Below are 22,236 nucleotides of genomic sequence, written 5' to 3' on the forward strand. Positions count from 1 at the left end.
ATTTGTGTGTTTACAGGCTGACCTGAACTAGTATCATAATGTTCATTTAAAATCAGATAATTAAATTACTAATCATTTGTAATATATGTTATTTATAATGGTACATTTTATAGATGTACAGGGTAAGAATAAAGTTCATTTTGGAGCAATATTGGAATTCATAAATGGAGGAAATTTTATTAATATTAAAGTTAAATATGGCCCAATATTTATTTGATACATCAAATAGGTCTACTAGAATGAAAGTCTTCTTTTTTAATAGTTCTATAGAATTTATAAACCTCTTTCTTATTATTTTATTTCACCATCACACATACATACAAATCCTATATAGTAAGAATTAGCATTTTGTAATTGAGAGATGTTGAGGTACTTTGTCATAACTAGCAACAAGCCAAGAAGCCAAGACTTCAGCTTCCTAATCCAGTTGCCTTCTTCACTTACCTCCACCAAATGCCACAATTAATTCCCCTCCTATGCTCACAATACTCTTAAGTCCAAGTTAAGCCTGGACCAAGATGAAAACTGATGACCACTGAATGATGTGAAGGCACACAGGACTTTTCAGGAAGGCAAAGAAAACTGATTAGAATGTGCCAGACTCTGACCAGTTCTACATATTCAAAGTTCTAAACATGCTCAAAGAAAAGACAACCAGAAAAATAAGCTTCCATAGTGATGCTTTTTTCATGCCATGATAGTCATTCCTCCTTTCACACTGTAAGGATTGTCTGAGCTGCTGCAACCCTTGAAAGAAGAGAGGGATCAGGGCAATTTTCACCAAGGCAGACTGGAGACACGTTGTTTGCTCCTTTGCAGTTAATGATGGTGCATTGTCTTCTATGCAGAGTGGGCTGTGGTCATGAACAGCCACAGAGTGAGAAGAGACCCAAGCTCGCATTCTATGGCTTCAGTAAGCCTAAGAAGATATTGTTTAAAAGGGAGTTTTTTTTTTTTTTAAAGTACTGTTTATTGAAGGCCCAATAGGGATCAACTGCTGTGCTAAAAACTTTACGTGCATCAACTTATTTAATTCTTATTATAACAAAATTGGGCATTAAAATCTGTGTTTTCGGCTGAGATGGGAGGATCTCTTGAGCCTACGAGTTCCAGACCAGCCTGGGCAACATAGTGCTACCCTGTTTCTGGAAAAAAAAAAAAAATTGTGTTTTACATTAAAAAAAATTGAGGCTTACAGAGGTAAAGACACCTCCTCAGGATTACAAAACTTGCAAGTGGCTGTTTATATCCCATAAGCCTAGGGTTTAAACCTAGATCTGTCTAATTCCAAAGCTAATACATTTTCTCAACCTTCCACTGTCAACAATTGTCCACTGACCTCCAGTTGACTCTATTTTCTGGAGGATTGGATTCGGTGATGTAGCTTGGTTTGGCTCAAGATGACCAAGACTCAGGCTTCATCCTTGGGCTTACTTCATCCTGGAAGCTCATGGAGTGACAGGAGCAGGTTACCCTTTGCCAGATAATTTGCCTCCTAATATTGTATACTTTGTGAAAAGTAACTTTAGCTTGAACTGCTCTATTAATCAACAAATTTGAAAAACAGCAACCCCCTTTCATTACATGATTATGTGATGATTTGTTACATGAATGCTTTAACATCCATATGGAATGGTAATTTATTTAAAGTTTTAGGTACAGAATGACACTGGACCCTAACCATTATCACCTTTTATTTTATTATGTACCCAGGGTGTGCTAGTGTACTGCCTCAGGCAGAAAATTATATAGAGAAAGGATATAAAGTTTAACGAGCCTTTATGAGTCCAAACACCCTTCCCATTTACCTTTATCCCTCTTTTTCTGCTTACAAAATTTTGCTTCTCCCAGCTGAATCTATGCCAAATTCAAAACGTTTAATTTTGTATTCACTTCACTTTCACCAACAGTCTCCTCCCAGTATACTTTTCCAGGATGATCTTTGGGCTACTTTTGCCTACCAAGAAGGAGTTTAAGCTACAAAGCCTTTGCTTTTCTAAACTAAAAAAAAATATATATATATGTATATGTATATATACATTTTAAAATTATGTATATATAATTTAAATTTATATATAATATAATTTAATTATATTATATATAATGTATAGTATATAATATAATTTAAATTTATACATATATAATATATATTCAATTATTACATTTATTTATTAACACCAATTACTTTCACCTAAAGATTTTTTAGTACCCTAAAATGTGTTTCAAAAAAGCATTTCTTCAGTGTTTTTAAGTATATATTTAAGTCAGTTTTAAATTATATTTAAGAGCCTTAGTATTTTTTATTTTAACTTTTGTTCTTCTAGTTCCTTTGATACTTTTCATCTAATTTTTACTTTAATATTTTAAAATCAAAAACATGAACTCTTCTGGAAGCAAATAAATTATGATGAGTTTCAAATTTAAATTTGTACTTAGAAAATAACTCTCTGGTATAAAAGGAACAAAAAGTGAAAAAAAGTGTCATCCATGCCTAGTTATGGGTGAGATCTGCTAAATGCCACTGAAAGGAAAAATCCACACCTTGGCAGGACCAAATTCCAAAAAGCCATAGCTGTTCTACAATGCTTAGAGTTCCGCAACAATAAGTGGCTTTCCTGGGATTCATATTTTCCCTAAAATGAGGAAATACATATTGTGAAAATAAGTGGCATTGTTGACTATTAAATTAGGCCTGACTCTCACATTTCTTCCTAAATTCCCTGCCCCTCCAGAAATGGTATCATTTGGGGTGGCAAGATAAATCTTATTTCCAGTGGAGAAGTGGGTCATGGAAAATGGTGATATTAGCCTAGACATTTCTGCATTGAGACAACTAGACATTCTGATTAATCAACTGAAGTGGTAGGATGGGTTATCTGGATTTCACAGTTTTCGTTTTCTCTCAGTTGGGCTTTCTCTCACCAGTAACAAAGCTGTGTTGGTAACTTTATTCCTTCCAGTGTTTGTATTTGTCTCCATCCATACCGAGCTTGTTCCCATTTTAGGACCTTTGTGCTTGCTGTCTTACTGTCTAGGTTGCTCTGTACCCAGACCTTTGTACAGCCTCAAATATCTCCTGCTTAGATATGACTTTCCTGAACTCCAAATTCACGTCCCCCTTTTCCCAGTCACTCCATTATATCATTCTGTCTTATTTCTTTTATAGCATTTGTCGCATCTTGAAATTATCTTTCTTGTATTATGAAATTGTATTATGAAATTTGTATTACGAAATTAATTTACTTAATGTCTATAACTATCTCTAAAGTGGCATCTCTGTGATATGATAAAACCTTGATCATTTTTTTTCACCACCGTACTCTCTTCACCTATAACATGCCTGGAAAACAGTGGTACTCAATAGACACTTATAGAGAGGATAATTAAATGGTCATTTTAAATTTAAACTATTGTATATTTTTAAAGATATAGAAGAACAGAATGTTTATCAGGGACTATGCTTACCCAAGTGCACTGATCTGAACTCAGGTTCTGTGCTACATTGACATTTGGGCATGTGAATGAGCTTTGCTATACTCATGTTTGTTTTTGGATTAAGGAAAAAGCCTTTCCCCTCTCAGTTCTATTAATGGGAGGAATGAAGTGACCCGTCTGTGTCTGTCAGTCATTACTGGGAGAATGAGAACACTGATCTTTGTAAGTGTCAAGTTTTTGACACATTGTAAGTGTCAAAATCTAACTCTTCAAATATAGTTTGAACTTTTGACATATAAATTTCAAAAATCCATCACTCTTATGGCTTTTATTACTGTAACTAAAGAAAAGTTTCAACCTTTTATTTCCTGTCTTAGAACATTTTATTTTTAATGCAGTTGTTAAATCTGCTAATGAGTGATTTTATTGACAACCAAGTCAACTCCCTTTTGTAATCATTTTAATACATGCATAGAGGCATTCACAATGTCTTACAATTTCATGTTTTTGAAAATATTAAGTTTTAAGTATATCCCATTGACTGTCATGCTTATTGAAATTACTGGCTAGAAAGACACACACATTCAGAGAATGTCTTGTGAACTTTTATGCTAATAATTAGGAATCTCTTCTACTGCATGAAGGATAACTTGGGCAAGTTAATAGTACTACCCCCAAATTTATTTTAAAATTGAAAATATACTGTTGTATCTTATCTTCTATAACTATTTGGGAAATAAATGAGTCTTTATAGAACAGATGATGACACTATTAAGTAACATTTTCCACCTAAAAAGAAAATAACTGCAGTAATGATTTGTAAATCATAAACTTCTGCCAGACATGGTGGCTCGTGCCTGTAATCCCAGCATCTTGGGAAGCTGAAGCAGGTGGATCACCTGAGGTCAGGAGTTTGAGACCAGCCTGGCCAACATGATGAAACCCTGTCTCTACTGAAAATACAAAAAATCAGCCAGGCGTGGTGGTGGGCACCTGTAATCCCAGCTACCTGGGAGGCTGAGGTAGGAGAATCGCTTGAACCCAGGAGCCAGAGGTTGCAGTGAGCCAAGACCGTGCCGCTGCACTCCAGCCTGGGCAACAAGAGTGAAACTCCATCTCTAAATAAATAAATAGGAAAATTCTGCACTAATATATATGATCAACGTAAGCCTCAAAAAAAAAAAAAAAAGCGTTTGATTTTAACTCTCAGGCAAATAGATGATGATATAAAACAAAATAGTTCAAATATTGCATGTGGCCTGAAATTCAAACACTTGCTTCATAGATACCTGTTTGCTGTATATTAGACTAAATCCTACATGTAAATATGAAAAAAGATAAGTTCTCAAGTGTAAATATTAAGTGAGGTGAAGGTCATTTCTATTAGTTACCTTGTAACATCCTTCATGCATCTGTTTGGGGGTTCTAGCTACCAAAAATCTTTTTAAGATTTAAAAAAAATGTCTTCTTACTCCTGAAATCAGCTTTGTTAGCTCTCAAATCCTTTTATCAAAGACTAGATTTCTAAAATACATTTGTAATGACATGTCTTTTCTTAATCCAGTGGGTTCCCAATGTGTGGTTTGTAAATTGCCTGCTTCAAAGTCACCTGAAGTGATATTAAAATACAATGTTTGTGTCTCAACCAATCCTTTATTTTTGTGAATGGCCTTGGCCAGTTTAGACGATCAACAAATAAGCTCTTTGAGTAAGTATTGGTAGCTTTGTTAGAGGTATCTGGGAGTTAGATGACTCCACCCCCACAATCTAATTACCAGGAGGTACATTTCAGTGAAAACAAGTCTTCAACAATCAAATTTCCCAAGTGTACATGTGTTATAAGCAAACAGCCAGAAAATAGTCATATGACTTGCCTGTTGTTTCAGGTGGGCTGGCTGCAAGTGAGGCTCACCAACGAGCACCTTGCACGAAAAGCTCACTCCAAACAGACGTCAGTGACATCAAGACCTCTTTTGGGTCAGGCAGCCGGGTTCAGTAGGGCTTAGACCTCACATACTCCATCAATGGCATTTGAGTGCTGGGCTTCTCCACTCCTATATTCATACAAGACATTTTCTGGGTGCAGAAAATTTTTCTTTCTCAGTCACTTCTCAGGTACTCTTGATACCACTAATTGTATAAAATTCTTCCTAACATCTTTTATAGTAAATAACAAAACTTCAGGTGTTGATTTCACTACAAATAACTAAGTAGCCACCTCTGAAGAGGGCAGGTCCTGATTAGGACACTATCAAGCATTCCTATTAGGCATTAGATTATATGAACAAAAGTTATTTATACTGAAGTGATGTATAATTATAACACTACTGAATCAAAATCTCTGCATGCAAGACCTGGGAATCTATGTTTTTAACAAATATTTCCAGGTAATATTTTAAAAACATATTTGTAGACTTTTACAAACATTTTTAAAAATCCTAAATGCTGTTTTCTTGACTTACTTTCTCGTTTAGGAAGAATACTGAATTAATATTCACTTCAACAGCCATTTCAAAAACTACTCACTGTTTTTCTAAATGAGATTTCTCCCCATAAAATTTCTTGAATTTTTAATGCTTTTACTAGTACCTAACTCCAGTGAAGAATTTTTTTTTCATTCATTTTTTGTGATGCCCTTTTACCTATTGAGTCAGTATGCTAAATACAGGGTGGTGACTTGCTCTGCAGTAGTTTTTAAATCAAATGCTCAAGTCAGAGCTGTGATTAAGTGAAGACAGGTACAATAACTAAATGTGTTCTAGTACTGGAAATACCAATTGTTGCATGCAGGAGATTGTCATTTTAATTTACTCTTATCTGATCTTTGTCTTAGTAGATCTATCAAAGAAAAGTGGCAAGAGCACTATTTGAACTAATGATTTGCAGAACGACTCATTACCCAAGGGCAGAGTTCACAGAAAATGTACATTACAGAGGTCTACCTTACTGATCTTAAAAGAGTAAACAAAGACATACAATGAGGATGATGTAATATCTATAATGCTCCTTTAGTCTCTAGACTGTCTTTTGCTTCACAGTTATTTTTAAGAATTAGTATTAACTGTAAAATTTTTTTTATCTGTCTAACCCAATTTCTTTGAGTAATGCTATTTCTTTATGATAAACCTGGGTTAATAAGTATAAAATACCTAAAAATATTTTCTAAATGAGGATTAGTGATTAATGCACATAGCAGATGCACAGTAAAAGATGGCTTTTATTTTTTATTGAGTGTACTACTACTGATAGAAAACTGTGGGCTATGGTTGAAACTGAAATGCAGCCAGGTGTTAAGGAGGACACAAGGCTATGTCTGAGCTTCCAATGACTGGATGATGTACATTAGCTGATCAGCCTTGAAATCAAGGGACATAATCTGACTCCCTCATCCTGGAGTTTTTCTAATAAATGGGGAAGGAATAAATGGAATGATTACACGTGCTTTCTGATTTTTAAAAAATCTTTTTATTTTTAGCCTCTACACTAAGGACACAACAGGTGCTTTTAAGGAAAGAAATAGAAATAGTTTCTTTTTAGAGTAACCCAATAGAATGAGACCATTTTACTCCAGTAATTTCTTTACTCACATGATCTTAATGTATAACTTTTAAGAAGTTCGGAGGCTGAGAAAAACAAATATCAGTATTTCCATTTCAAAAGGAAGAAAGAGGCTTTTACAGATGAGAAAGTTAAGCCACTTGTCCAAAGTCAGATGAAAGTGTTAAAAGTGGAATGTCAAGTCTTTAAACTCTGGGTCAAGAATTCCTCCCACTATGGTAAATTATAAAATCAAACTAACAATAACTTTTTCATTACTTTTTACTTTATTATCACAAAAGAGTTTAGTCATATGGGAAACTATTACCTCACAACATCATTGTAGTTTCCCTAAAACAGACCCTATAACTTTGGCTTGATTTTGTCCATGGGCACTGATGACGGGGTATAGACCATCATTATCTTTGGAGAGAATGCATGCTGCATACTGTGGTTTTTGCATCTCCACAGCCAGCCTGCCCAGCCCACGAAGCTATCACATGCATCCCTACTGAGGCTCTTTCAGGGCCTACCATTCCCACATTTGTGTGGAGAGACCAAGCTATTCGTGATCTATGCTTCCTGATTCCAGTGTAGCTGGTGAATGCATATCCTACATTTCCACAAAAATCTACTTTATTTCTTCCAGTCCTAGGTGTAAAGGATCAGCCCACAGGATGGAACAAAATAGATCCTCCTCCCTTCTATTTCTAGAATAGGCAGGAGAAAAAAGCAAAATTATTTATTAGGATCTTCACAGCAAAATTTCAGAAAAGAATCCTGTCCTCTTAGCTAAAGGCAAAATAGCAAGGTTTGAATGAAAGTCCTTCCTGATCCTGTTTCCTTTATGCAAAAGATTACTTGGGCAATTAATTTAGCTGGTCAAGGTCATGTCTTATTCTGAATTTCCTGTTTTACTTTCTAAAATTTTTTTTCAAGTTGCTCCAGGCAAATGAGAGTTATCTAAACATATTAAATAAGCAGATTTCCAAGATGGGTTTAGCTCTAAGTAAGTGAAGAATTTTCAGGCCTCTTAAAGATCTTTGATACCATGTAACTCTGTCCTCAGTGACTCCCACAGAAAGAGTGCAAGGCAGTTTCTCCTGTGGTTTCTTAGGGCTCTTTTAGCTTCTGGAATCAGAAAACTCTGGAGAGGCTGCTTAGGCAACAGTTTTCAAGTGTGACTTGAAAGGCTCCGCATTTCAAAATCCCAGGGTTATGAGTGAAAGGTGTTGAATGAAAGGTTCTTAATTACATCCCCTTGCACCTAGTTTATCTGGCCCGGTGATGGAGTTCCTTAATATGCAACACCTGGACATTGCCGTCGTCCTAATTCCTTTAAGACTGTCCCGGACTCTGCCTTTAACTAGTTGGTAAAGTTCCACACAGCCTTTGTGCAACTGCCTGAGGGTTGCAAAATGAGGGGATGACATGTTGGCAAGTGCCTCAGTTTTCCATCATCAGCCAGGAGGCAGCCAGAACCGGTCTGGTGAGAAAGAACTCCAGGAAAAACACCTCCCCAGGTTTGTGTCAATAACGCTTTTAAAATGGAGATCCAGAGAGTCCAAAGGAGTTCTTATGGGCCTCATAGACTAAGAACCAAGCTCAGTTAGAATGAAGCTTATTAATGTGGACTTCTTAGAATAAATAGGGCTGATTTTACACAGTGATTCGATCTGGGGAAGATGAATTCTTGGCAATGCTCTCAATTCCTCCTGTTGGTAATTCCTAGGGGTGCTTGCTAGCCAGGGTTCACGTTCGATGTTCTTACAATGCAATCTTTTGTCGCTCCTATCTCAGGCTCCAAGAGTCCTCATACAGTCCTCTGCAGAGCTGGACAGGATTTTACTGCGTGGTTGCTTGCAGCTGGCAACAGCTGTCACTACACTTTTTTATCTGCCTTTATTTTTGTGTGTTAAGATTATGTTTCTAGTCCTCCCTCAACTTCTGATACTACGCAAACAGTGCCAAATTGTTTGCTGGCGAACATGATATTATTAGTAAAGGCCAGTGGCTTCTTCCAAGGGAGCATTGACTGCTTATGTCGTGGCTTTATGTAGCCACTTCTGGGTATGGCATTCACTGTGCCATTTATTTTGGTTAATGTTTTTAAAAGACTCATTTTGACTTTAAAATCAGAGGTGGCAAATGAAACTTTGCTTAAGGATTCATGTCCCTAAAATGTAATATTGGAGTGGTAAGGTAAAAAGGAATCATCTTTTAGCAGCAGCTAGGTATAAGGTATAATGAAGTTTGCGGAAAAGAAAAATAGGGTTTATTTTATTAGATCCAATATTGACAGCACTGCCCTAGCATGATGGACATGCCTTCTGTATGAGATGAGTATGACATCCACTCAAAAAACAGCCCAGTGGGGAGAGAAATGCCAGCAATAATAGATGTGACCTTTTAGTGCCTTGGCCATTGGCATTGCCTGAGGGTAATCCTAGATCACCCATTTTTCCATTTGGATGTAGCTGAGACTGACAGGGCAGGTGTCCTGCCTAAAGCAACTGATTTACTGATTTATGAGCAGCTTTCAGTCTCCTTCCTACTTGCCTCTTCCAAAGTGAACTTGAAAATCCAGTTCTTTTCACTACCTCTGCAGAAAACCTAGAGGCAAGCACAGGATTTATTCTTTGTTACTTGTAAGGCTGCTGTTGAAGTCACCAAAGGTCGATGATTAAATGACATACCATAAAGATTTTTAGTATTGTTATTAAACCCAGTAGGATTAAAATGCAGCTACTGACGAAAGACATGAACTGCAGTGTCTAGATGAAGCTAATTTGAACACAACTTAATCCCCTCATCATAATATGAACAAGGAACAAAACAAATGGTACCATGGCAGCTGGACACTGTCTCAGGCACCACAACTTCTGGTTGTTGAAATTAGCTATGGGTTGATTTTGTAACTCATAGTTACATATTACCATTAATGTCACCAACCTGTCTCGTTAAACACCAGGTCGGCACCCAAATCATTCAACCTAACCTCATGGGGTGGATGGAGAAAGTGTGTTTTGAACTCAATGACCCATGGCTTCTTAGGATGTAAAACATGGGCTAGACAGCACTGAGTGTGGGAGGGGAGAGAATCACATTTGGCCTCGCTACATGTTACAAGTGGTGCTTGCAGTATCCTGGCTCCCTCTCTCTACATCCTCAGCAGGAAAAGTGCTTAAAACCATTTGAGGGGGCATAGCTTAGTTACATCCTGAATAGACATGTGTGAACCTGTCTTTTCTGGAAGCTAGATTTAGGTTAGCTTGAATGTCCAACCAATACCTGTATGCCTGCTTTCCGTTCTGTCCTGTGCCATCTGGAGCAACTCAGCTCTCTGGATCTTAGCCCCAGTTTTCCAATCTGGACTGTGACCTTGCCTTTGACCTGTGGTTGGTCTTATATCATAGCCACTGACTGCTGCCTGTGTCAGGATGCATGCCCCTGCTCTGCCCATCGCCTTCCTGCTGGCTCAGCCCCCAGCTCCATTTTTTTTTTTTTTTTATTTGAGACATAGTCTCACTCTGTTGCCCAGGCTGGAGTGCAGTGGTGCGATCTCAGCTCACTGCAGCCTCTGCCTCCCAGATTCAAGCGATTCTCGTGCTTCAGCCTCCAAGTAGCTGGGACTACAGGCTTGTGTCACCATGCTTGGCTAATTTTTGTATTTTTAGTAGAGACGGGGTTTTGCCAAGTTGGACAGACTGGTCACAAACTCAGCCTAGCTTCTAATCCAGGACCTCTTACACCATTCTGTTCCATGGTCTGATTCTGACCACTAGTTGAGTTCAGGCTCAAGTGACTGCTTAGACCACAGGCTGAGAGTTTAGGCCTGGGAAGAATACTGCTGAGGCACCCAAGACCCAGAGGGGAGAGTACAGGCTGTTTTGAGCCAGAAACAAAGGTCATTGTGTGCTCTCCAGTGGTCAAAAATTTGAGCAGAAATATCTGGCTTAAATGGGAGAAAAGTGAAAGCAAGAAGAACATGACCCATTAATCTTGTGCCACACGAATAACTAACATGAGGCTATAGACTTGCAACTCAGCTCACTTGGGTAGCATTTGCATCTTGAGTTTCTCACACATTGTGAAAAACCACCCAGGGATATTTTTATTTATGATCTTAATTTAATTTTGTTGGACGGGTACTATGTTCATGTGGTTTCAAATTCAAAGATATAAAAGGGTACAAAATTCAAAAAATCTCCTATTTTCCGTTCCAGAGAAAACCAAAGTTATCAATTTATTTCATACATTTAAAGAGATATTGGATGCATATACATGGGTATAACTGCATGTATCATTTTGCTCTTTTGAAAAAAATACAAATAATACACACTGTATACACTTTTTTTGTCCCTTACATTTTCCCCTTATACATTAGAATTTGGCCCTATTACTATACAAAGAGTAATTTTATTTTTCTTTTTGTTTACATATTTTGTTTTCCTTTTTCTCCTTAACCCATTATCTTGGAATTTGGCCATTATACAAAGAGTGCTTTTTTTTTTTTTTGGCTTTGCGATGTTCTGTTTTATGGATTGCCATTGTTTATTTAGCCATTCCTCAATCAGTGGACACTTAGGTTATTTCTCATTGTTATAAACAATGCTGAAATGAATGGTACATTTCCTTGTATATAGAGAGGACTGCTACTAGATACAGGAAAAGGGGTCTAGTAATATAAATACCTTGTAAATAAATACATAGATTTTTGTTCTTCTCAATGACTTCTCACTAGTCACTTCTCACTTTTTTTCTTTTCATTTTTTGAGACAGAGTCTCAGTCTGTCACCTAGGCTGGAGTGCAGTGACGTGGATCTCAGCTCACTGCAACCTATGCCTCCCTGGTTCAAGAGATCTTCCCGGCTCAGCCTCCCGAGTATCTGGGATTACAGGCCTGTGCCACGCCCAGATAATTTTTTTTTTTTTTTTTGTATTTTTAGTAGGGACGGGGTTCCACCATGTTGGCTAGGCTTGTATCAAACTCCTGACCTCAAGTGATCCGCCCACCTCAGCCTCCCAAAGTGCTGGGATTATAGGCATGAGCTACTGTGCCTGGCCCATTTTTCTTTCTTTCTTTTTTTCTTTTTTTTTTTTTAACATAAGGAAAAATGTATATAAAGAGAGGCAAAGTTGACAGCTTTCTTTAAAGGGAAAGTTGAATGGAAGGAAATTCATTTCGTAGATACACCCCGGAGTACTACTTTTTAGCAGAGAAGTCCATTCTTGCTTCCAGAAAAAGTGCTAAGACAAAATCTTGTTGGGATGATCTGTTTTTAGAGCTCTTTAAAAAAATATCTGTTTTCTCACATATGTACAAAGTAAAGGAAAGCAAATAGCTTATAGAACAAGGATGACTTTTACATGATTGAGAGCAGATTCAAGGTGGAGTCACCAGTGGAAGTCAATGAGACAACAGAGAAGAGAGATCTTTCAAGGTGGCAAACCAGCTTCTGAGTGAAGGGAGTGTGTGGTGGTGGGGAGGCAGGAGCAGTCTCATTGTCCTTATAAGTAGATCTCCAGGACAGCTTTTGTGTTTGATATAAAGAGAGAAAACAAGTTTTGTGAGCACAGTCTTAAAACCAACAGAGCATACCTTAGTTACTTCCTGGAATAGACTTGTGTGAACCTGTCTTTTCTGGAAGCTAGATTTAGGTTAGCTTGAATGTCCAACCTATACCTGTATGTCTGCTTTCCATTCTGTCCTGTGCCATCCGGAGCAACTCAGCTCCCTGGACCTTAGCCCCAGTCTTCCAACCTAGACTGTGACCTTGCCTTTGATCTGTGGTTGGTCTTATATCACAGCCACTGACTGCTGCCTGTGTCAGGATGCTCCTGCTCTGCCCATCGCCTTCCTGCCAGCTCAGCCCAGCTTCTACTACAGGACCCTCTTATCTCACCCTGTTTTATGGCCTGATACTGGCCACTAGTTGAATTCAGGCTCAAGTGACTGCTTGGACCAGAGGCTGAGAGAAATGCAGCAAATCAGGGCACTGAGATCACTGATTACTGTGCGAGAAAAACTGTAGCTGCAAAGGAAGAACTGGTACACACAAACACTGAGAAACATCACCCCAAAATTGCTCTTCTCTAACTGAAATATGAAGATGAATATACAAAGAAAGAAACTTGAAAGCTTAGTGAGAAAGCAACCAAACACACCTGTGCACTTATTTTTTTATTTAAGAATTAAAAACAAATTTTTAAAAGACAAGGTCTTGCTCTGTCACCCAGACTGGAGTGCAGTGGCACGACCACTGCAGCACCCAGGTCCTGGGCTCTAGTGATGCTCCTGCCTCAGCCTCCCGAGCAGCTGGGACTACAGGTACACACCACTATGTCTAGTTACCTTTTGTTTTCTTTTAGTAGAGACAGAGTCTTGCTATGTTGCTCAGGCTGGTCTTGAACTCCTGGGCTCCAGGGATCCTCTTGTCTTGGCCTCTCAAGTAGGGGCATTATAGGCATGAGCCACCATGCCAAGTTTAAATTTTCACTTTTAAAAGTATATACTTTTTATTTTAAAAAAGTGATTAAGTGTATTTTATTTATTTTGTTTTAATGTAACTTGAAGCTAAGCCTACTGTGTGAACCAAGCCATTTTGATCAGTGATAAATTGCAGGTCTAGTTTTCTTTTCTTCTTATTGAAAGATCAAGAACCTTGGGAGGCCGAGACGGGCGGATCACGAGGTCAGGAGATAGAGACCATCCTGGCTAACACGGTGAAACCCCGTTTCTACTAAAAAATACAAAAAACTAGCCGGGCGAGGTGGCGGGCGCCTGTAGTCCCAGCTACTCGGGAGGCTGAGGCAGGAGAATGGCGTCAACCCGGGAGGCGGAGCTTGCAGTGAGCTGAGATCCGGCCACTGCACTCCAGCCTGGGCGGCAGAGTGAGACTCCGTCTCAAAAAAAAAAAAAAAAAAAAAAAAAGAAAAGAAAGATCAAGAACCTCAGCCTGCCATGACTTTCTTGGCTTCCTTTACTAGCATTTAATCCTTCTAGTATTTGACATAATTCCCATGAAAACATGTGGACTGAATATAATATCCTTCATTTCACAAATGAGGAGATTGAAGTTGAAAATTTTGTCACTTGCCAGAAGTCCCATGTCAGGGTGGCAGTGTTGATATTTGATCCCACTTTTTGTGCCTCCAGTCCAAGAGTTTTTTCCATGACAGTCAGGAACCTTGCGATTAAAAACACATTGAATGTTGTCATATGTTGGTAAGAATAAAATACCAAAAAGAAAATGCTTTCTACACACAGTTTTTCTCATGTACTCACTCTAACCTTCTATTTGCGCAATTGGAAGCAAATGTGTTAGCCTCATTGAACTTTAGTTTTCTTGTTTGTGAAGTAGAAATAATAATAACCTTACACATTTGTGAGGATGAGTAAATAGTGTATATAAAGTGTTTCATGAAAAGATAGCACTCAGTGAATGGCAACTTTCCTATAATGATAATAATAATTATTATTATATATGAGATCAGGTAGGTGAAAATGTTTTATAAATTGCAAATTGATAAATGCAAGGTAGTCTTGTTATAATTATTTTCTTACATTTAAAAATATTTATTCACTATTTTTAGAATACGTTTTAATGGTTGGATCCATTTAGTATATTCACTTTAGTGTTATTCTAAGCCATTATTTTAGGAAATTAAAAATTTTAAGTTAGTTTAACTGAGTGAATACCAATGCTTCTGAAAAGTGCTTTCCTTTTTTTTTTATTTTACTTAATCTTAAAACTAAATGTCTTTCTGCAAGAAGAAATAACTCAAAACTTCTGTTGGGATCAAGTATGATTAATAGCCTGAAATCAGGAATAAAACTGCTTTATAGAAGAGTAAGAAAATAAGGCACAGATAAATCTCCTAAATTCTTCTTTGTGTACTAGAGTAAAACAAAATAAAATTTCCTCAACCCTTAAAAACTTTGTGAGCTCTAAAACCATTCACAAACATAATTTATTATTACAGAATCCCAGTTGCACACCTGAAAACCCTGGGGCCACATGTGTTTCAGAATTCAGAATTTCTCAGATTTTTTGAAAGCAATGTAACACAAATACTATATATGAATGCCCTTATCAGGGTCTGGGGGAGCAACTTGTAATTGAACACATTACTATTTTTGGAGCAAATGTATGGAAAGTCATGGTACATGCAATAAATAAAGACTATAAATAGCTTTGTGTCAGGTCAGGTTAGGCCCACAGATGAGTTCAGGTCAAATCAGGTCATGTGTTTTCAGGAACACTTTCGGTTTTCAGAAATTTTTGGATTTCAGAGCTGGAGATAAGAGAGAGTGGAGCTGTAATTTTATCCCCAGTGTGGAGCAGGTCAACACAAAGGCAATGTGTCTGGTAGGAAGATCATCAGATCTGGACTCAAGTAGGCCTGAACACCTGATCTACCTTTTACTTCTCGGATTTATTGTGGAAATTGCTTCACCTCTATAGGCCTCTGTTTCCTTATCTGAAAATGGGGAAAAGAATCCTACCTTGCAGGATTATGGTGAGAGTTAATGATAATATAGGCCAGGTGTCTAGTTACCTGGTACTTAGAGTATGATTAATAGCTGCTATCATTGTTCATGAGAGGTAGTATCTAATGAAATTGAATAAAATCTTTTTTTTTATTATTTCAAATTTGAAAGTAGCAGGGAAAAGGGGTAGAAATTTTGTATATGAATCCCAGCAGACTTCCTAAAGGGAAAAGGGGCAAGGCCCCAAAGCTTTGTCTCTGGGACTTAACATTTATTGAAACCTATTAGGCTGGACAGGATAGCAACTGACCTCAGCTCAGAGTCAGAGAAGTTCCAAAGAGTCCTAAGAGTCCCTGAAATGAAACCCCCAGGAGGGTAGAAAGAACTTGCACAGTGGGTTGCTCCCAACTGAGAGACGGGCAAATGTAGTCTGGGCCCGTGAGAAATTGGACATAGGAACCTGTCTCACCCTGAGCATCTATGGTCATGCGTTCAACCTGCATGAGTGACTATGTTAATTCATTTATTTATTCATTCAGCAATTGTTTTTGAATGTCAATGAAACATAGATCTATGAAAATATCCAAGAAACACACAGAAACAACTCTATCTTCATTAGCATTATAGTTTAAGAGGGACTTAAACAAAGAGCAACAGCAAATCACCCAAAATTGTGGTAAATTTTCTAAAGGGATAAACTTGGTGAGCAGTGGTAAGGGCAGGAATGGGCTACTTACAAAGAGGAAAGCAAGAGGAGACAGGACAGCCATGACCGAGGCTGAGGTGTGGCCAGAACACTCCTGCTCTGTGACACCTCGCTGCTGTGCCTTCTCATCACTCTCCACTTTTGCCAGTCACTTTCTCCCCATTATCCCAGTTTATTTTTTCAAAGCTTTTATAACCATCTGAAATTATCTTTTCTAGTTTTGCATGTATTTATTACATGCTTCCCCTCTTTAGAAAGATTCTTGAGAGCTCTGAACATTTTGTCCAGTGTCTGATGGTGCCTAAATATTTGTTGAATGATTAAAAGGAAGACTATGCAAAGACCTTAAAGCAAAAAAACAGCTAGATGCATTCTATGAAATAAAACGAGGCATTTGGGTCTTGTTAATGATAATGGCCTCCAATGAATCCTGCCTCCTGGTATCCCTTATGTAGTCCCCTCCCATACTGACTCAGGGCGTGGCCACATGACTTATTTGGCCAATGGGACATCAGCAAACAGCAGAAGCGAAGGCTTGATAAGTGCTTGTTTAGAACACAGATGAGCCACGTGAGAAAGTCCTGCCTGATCTGGTCTCCTTCAAGAGGAAGTAGCACTTGGAGTGCAAGGTGCTGACATTCCAGCTGTCCCAGCTGAAATTCAGTCATCCGGCTGAAATTTGCTCAGTGAATAAGTCCAGGCAAAACCAATAGAAAGATCCACCCATCCACCCTGTAACAGTGAGAAGAAAAAAAAAGTTGTCACTCTAAGCCACTGAGTTTTTGGGTGGTCTGCTATGTGCAAAAAACCTGAAACAGAGGCGAGGCATAGTGAGCAGGCAAAGGTAGTGTGAGATGGTTTAGGAAGGAAAACAATTATTCAGAACCTTACACATGTCAAATTACTGTATGTTAAATACAGTGGAAATTAACAGGTTTGAAGGAAGGGAAGACTTATTACTGAAAAGATCAGTTAGGAGTCTATTCCGGATATCTTTCGTTGCTTTGAGTAATGGAATATGGTGGAAAAGACCAGAGGCCAGTGCCCAGGCTTAGGCCTTATCAGACTGGCAACTTCTACTTCCCTTCTTTAAGAACACTCTCTGGGAAGCCTGAGCATCTGTTTAGAAAGCTGATTACTCTGCTGGAGCAATTACTTGGAGAGGCTCTTAATCACAGACCCCTTCACCCTGCTCTGCACCCAAATTCAAGACGAGGAGATATACATCATTTTTCAATGGGAAGAGTGCAGTCCACCATAAGTTCCCAGATATCTCTTAATTCTCACAATAACATTATAATGTCATTAATATCACTCAAATTTTTACAGATGAAAAAATGAAGTATAAATGATCTATATAGCTTTGTTTGAACTTTCACAGACATAGAGGCAGCATTTTAATTTAGGTCTTCCTAATTCCAAAAGCAAGCTATTGCCAATATAAGATCTGGATGGGCTCTGGGTTGGCAATATATGAGAGTTTTGGTGGCAGAAAGAGAGGAGGTGAAAAGTTGTATTAGAGTTAGGGAGAAGATGAAAGGAAAGAAAGCGATATTCCAGGAAAGCAACTTTTTCTTCTTACTACTCCTCCCAAATTGTAGATGACCCTCTGTGACAACCACAACTAAGGATGAGCTCTGAAGAACAACACATGCTTATTCTATCTGGTTGGTGTACAAGGATAATTGTGGTTTTTGCCATTACTTTCAATGGCAAAAACCATAATTACGTTTGTACCAATCTAATAAGTTTTCCACACTTACTATTGCTTCAAATCCATTTAAAAGGAAAAATGCTTATTGAAGCATAGTCATCAGTAGCTAAAAACTAGAAACCACTTACATATCAGCCAACAGGAGAACAGACAAGTACATTGTGGCATTGTTATACAGTAGAGTATAAACAGAACTATATGCTCAACATACATAATTCTCAAAAACATAATCAAGAAAAGTTAGAGAACAATGTATATAGCACAATACCAATTTTATAATGTTTAAAAATATGCATAGCAATGCAACATGTAACTTACAAATTCATACTAGGTAGCAATCACATGGACAATACACTTGAGAAAAGTAACTACGTGTTCAGGTGATCACAGTTACCTCCAGGAAGAAAAAAATAAAGAAAGAAAATGGGAAATCTAGATTAAAGTTTTAATGGTATCAATAATTTATTATTATTTTTAAGTGAAGCAAATATGGCAGGTAGAAACAAAAGGAACTGTTTTCAAGGTGATTTTGGTGAGATCAAAGGCCAAAGCAAAGTTGTGCGAAGGCTTAGGTGGCAATTTGTAAAAATGTTAGCCCTTTAGTTCACCAAGTACAACATAGGACCTTGATCACAATAAGAACTGGAAGAAATGAAGTGTCACTTTGTAACTTGATGTTGTGCAGTTGGGAAGGCACCCACACACTGTACCCTACTCAGCAAAGCCACATTCTCTTAATGGTTTTCAGAAGCCAAGGTAGAGAGGAAGGGCCTTTTAAAAATAGCTTTTGAGGCAAGAAAGGCCATAACAGGAAGGCCAGATGGAAGAACATGAACAGACTTGTTTCTGAGCACATGAAACATCCAGGAATTAACATGGTGGGTTTTGATTGGAGTGGAGTATGGGGAGAATCTTTTCCTGCAGGCCAGATCTATGAGTCAGTGACTTCATTCGGTGGATGAGTCCTAGGGAAATTCAAGTAACTCTTAAAAATAGAAAGACCTGGAATTGCTAACAGATGAAAAATAAGATTCAACCACTTGTAAATGATGATATCAGGACCTTTCTTGTGTTAATTGGTAGAGAGGGTTTGGAAGAAGAGACACTAAACCTCGAATGAAAAGGAAGCCCTGCATGGAAATGATGTGAGGCAGGATGGGGCAGCTGGAGAAACAAACAACCAGTTTCATCAATGGTTATCTTCTGTTTACCTTTGTTTGGGCAAGAGCCCAGAAGAAGCTGCTTGCAACAGTCTTTCACATATTGTTGATAACTTGGTAGGGGTTATAACAAAGGCTTATTCCACTAATGCCCCTAAAAATGTGGGCATGTATCTTACCTCTGTGCACTGGCCTCTTTGATATACCCTGGGACATCCAGATACCCTGAAACCTGAGTCCCAGGGCGTAAAACCCACTTACTGGTATTGTGTATGATTTACCAATAAGGAGACTAAATTCCCTGGAAGAACATGGAGAACATGTGCTGATGTTCCAGACAAATTATGTTTTCTAGTTGTAGCACTTGTTTAAAAAGAAGACACTGAAAAAGCAAGCTATGAACATATAGAAAGAAGGGTTCAAGTCCCATTGAATCTTTGTTAGCCAGTCTTTGGGAACAAATCCCATAGCCCTTCCTCCATAAATCCTTCTAGAGAGACAAAATATGAGATTTTTTAGCCTTTTACCTCCTCTAACCCTAAATTGCTTGAAATACTTAGTAATTTTTCATATCTTAAATAGAAAAATCAAGCCAGTCAGATTTTATTTATAAGAAGATGAAATACCGGTTTTCCCTGAAAGTAGGCCTAAATGTAAACTAAAGACACTGCTGACCTTTCCTTGTCAATCTAAAAGGTAAAAAAAAATTCAAAATGGCCTGGGGACTCAACAGTAAAGCCTTTTTAGAAAATGATACAAGCATTGGCTGGGCGCAGTGGCTCAGGCCCATAATTCCAGCACTTTGGGAGGCCAAGGCAGGAGTATCACTTGAACTCAGGAATTTGAGACCTGCCTGGGCGACATGGCAAAACCCCATCTCTACTAAAAAACACAAAAATTAGCCAGGCATGGTGGTACGTGCCTATAGTCCCAGTTACTTGGGGGACTGAGGCAGAAGGATTGCTTGAGCCTGGGAGGTCGAAGCTGCAGTGAGCTGTGTTCGCAGCACTGCATTCCAGTCTGGGCAACACCCCTTGTCTCTAAATAAATAAATAAATAATTTAAAATGATACAGGCATAACTCTTGTTTCTCATCTCCGGTAACTGTAAATGGCATTATACCGTCCCTATTTCTTAAGGAAGAAACCTAGGGGTCCTCTTTGAATATTTCCTTTCACAAAATCTATGGATCAAATCAGCAGCAGGTTTAATAGCTTCTTCCTCCTAAACATAATTTAAATCGTCTCTTTTTGCACCACCACCTGCCATCACCATTTCTCTTGCAGAGCCACCAGGCCCTGGGGAGACCACACTCTTGGAGAGAATATGGGTTCTGCACGAAGTAATTGATACCTTCAGGAAATGCACCTTTTCCCTCTAAACACAAAGCAAAACCCCCAAAACTGCGAGCTGGGCGTTAGAGGCACATGTTGTCCCATCCTGAGAGTGGATGCCAATAATAACTCTGAGGCTCAGGTCACTGGGTTGGGAAATCTGAATCTGTGACTCTTCTCCTTGGGGAGCTGAACTGGTTCATGGCTGCTGATGACCACTGGCTACTGATCTCTTTAAGGAAAGATTGTCCAGTTTAGGAATCTAGGACTCCCCCAAATCATCAAATAATGAGTTCATGAAGACCACCAGATACCCAAGAAGATAAGCACTGTATGGGTCAAAGATGTTTAAAGAGATAATAAAGAAGAAAATGTTAAAGAGATATCAGATGTGGCCAGGTACCATGGCTCACACCTGTAATCTCAGCACTTTGGGAGGCCGAAGCAGGATGATTGCTTGAGGCCAGGAGTTTGAGACCAGCCTGGCTAACATGACGAAACCCTGTCTCTACTAAACATACATAAGTTAGCTGGGCATGGTGGCAGGCACCTTTAATTCCAGCTACTCGGGAGGCTGAGACAGGAGAATCGCTTGAACCCAGGAGGTGGAGGTTGCAGTGAGCCGAGATCACACCACTGCATTCCCTGGGTGCAATGTGAGATGCTCTCTATGTGACAGAGCAAGACTCTGTCTAAAAAAAAAAAGAAAGAAAGATAACAGATGTGAAGTATTGAGCTTGATGTCTAACACTCAGTGGGGCTTACTTACTATGTGGAAGCTCCATCTGGATTGCACCTCATCCTTTCTTCACTGAACCAGTGCTATTAGCACCAATTTACCAGCTACTATCATCTGAAGGTACACGTTGATCATGCAAGTTACCTTCTCTGGGCAGGCAATCCACATCTTTATGGTTTTAAGTTTATGGCAGACTATACAGAGAGGTAATATAGTAGTTTTCTACTGCTGCTGAAACAAATCACCAAAATTTTAGCCTCTTACAACACAAATTTATTCTCCTGACACTTCTAGAGGTCAGAAATCCAAAATACATTTTTGGGGCTAAAATCAAGGAGTTGGCAGGGTTGCATTCCTTCTGCAGGCTCTAGGGGAGAATTTGTTTTGTTGTCTTTTCCAGTTTCTATAAGACTTTTCCAGTTTCTATATTCCTTGGCTTATGAGCCCTTCTCCATCCTCAAAGTGAGCAGTACAAAATCTTCTCTCCCTCCTCTTTTCTTCCTCCTTCTTATAAGAATCTTTGTGATTGTATCAGCCCCATCTAGATGAATCAGAATAATCTCCCATCTCAGGATCCTTCATTTAATCACATCCGTGAAATCCCTTGTGTTGTGTAAGACAACATTTTCCAAGATTCTGGGGATTAAATCGTTGGGGTCAATTATTTAGCCTACTACAGGTAGGAAGCAGGGGGAAATTTCTCAAGGACTCATTTAGTGATGGTGGAGTTTGGAGGTGGTGGTGACTGGGGTACTGAGGAGGAAACAGGCCAAACGGGAAATAAAAGATGATTTTCGACCCTGGGTGTAATTGAATTGGCATATTTTGAGGGGGTGGGATTCAAGGAAATTAGGCTGAAAAAGATTCAGGGATTTTGCTTTCTAAAAAGCAAAATTGGGAGTATAATTGTGGTGGGGGGAGAGCAAGGGGAGTTAGTGATGGCTGAAATAATATAATGTACAAATAGTTTCATTACTAAAGCATATCATTCTCTGGATATTGATGGATATCATTCAATTGGCTATAGTTGATGTAGCAGAAAAGAGTTCTAATTGGTCATCCATTTATTCTATTGATTCTATTGAAATTTTTAGGCAGTTAACTTATCATATATTGT

General features: G+C 38.5%; 1 protein-coding gene across 6 annotated transcripts in view; it reads right to left on the reverse strand.

The window, feature by feature from the left end:
* CA1 (carbonic anhydrase 1) overlaps positions 1–22,236 on the reverse strand; it is a 51,152-nt gene that overhangs the window by 13,642 nt on the left and 15,274 nt on the right. The window contains exon 2 of one of the 6 annotated variants that reach the window (XM_023227830.1): positions 5,310–5,511. The exons of 2 other annotated variants lie outside the window; for them this stretch is intronic. The gene's annotated coding sequence lies outside the window, so the exon portion shown is untranslated. Of the gene's footprint in view, positions 1–1,339; positions 1,441–5,309; positions 5,512–14,072; positions 14,163–22,236 lie in introns of all 6 variants that reach the window. 3 more of the 6 variants (XM_023227833.2, XM_023227832.2, XM_023227831.2) reach the window with 3 other exon arrangements.

Source organism: Piliocolobus tephrosceles, chromosome 7, assembly GCF_002776525.5.
Source record: "Piliocolobus tephrosceles isolate RC106 chromosome 7, ASM277652v3, whole genome shotgun sequence".
In the NCBI taxonomy this organism is placed as follows: Eukaryota; Metazoa; Chordata; class Mammalia; order Primates; family Cercopithecidae; genus Piliocolobus; species Piliocolobus tephrosceles.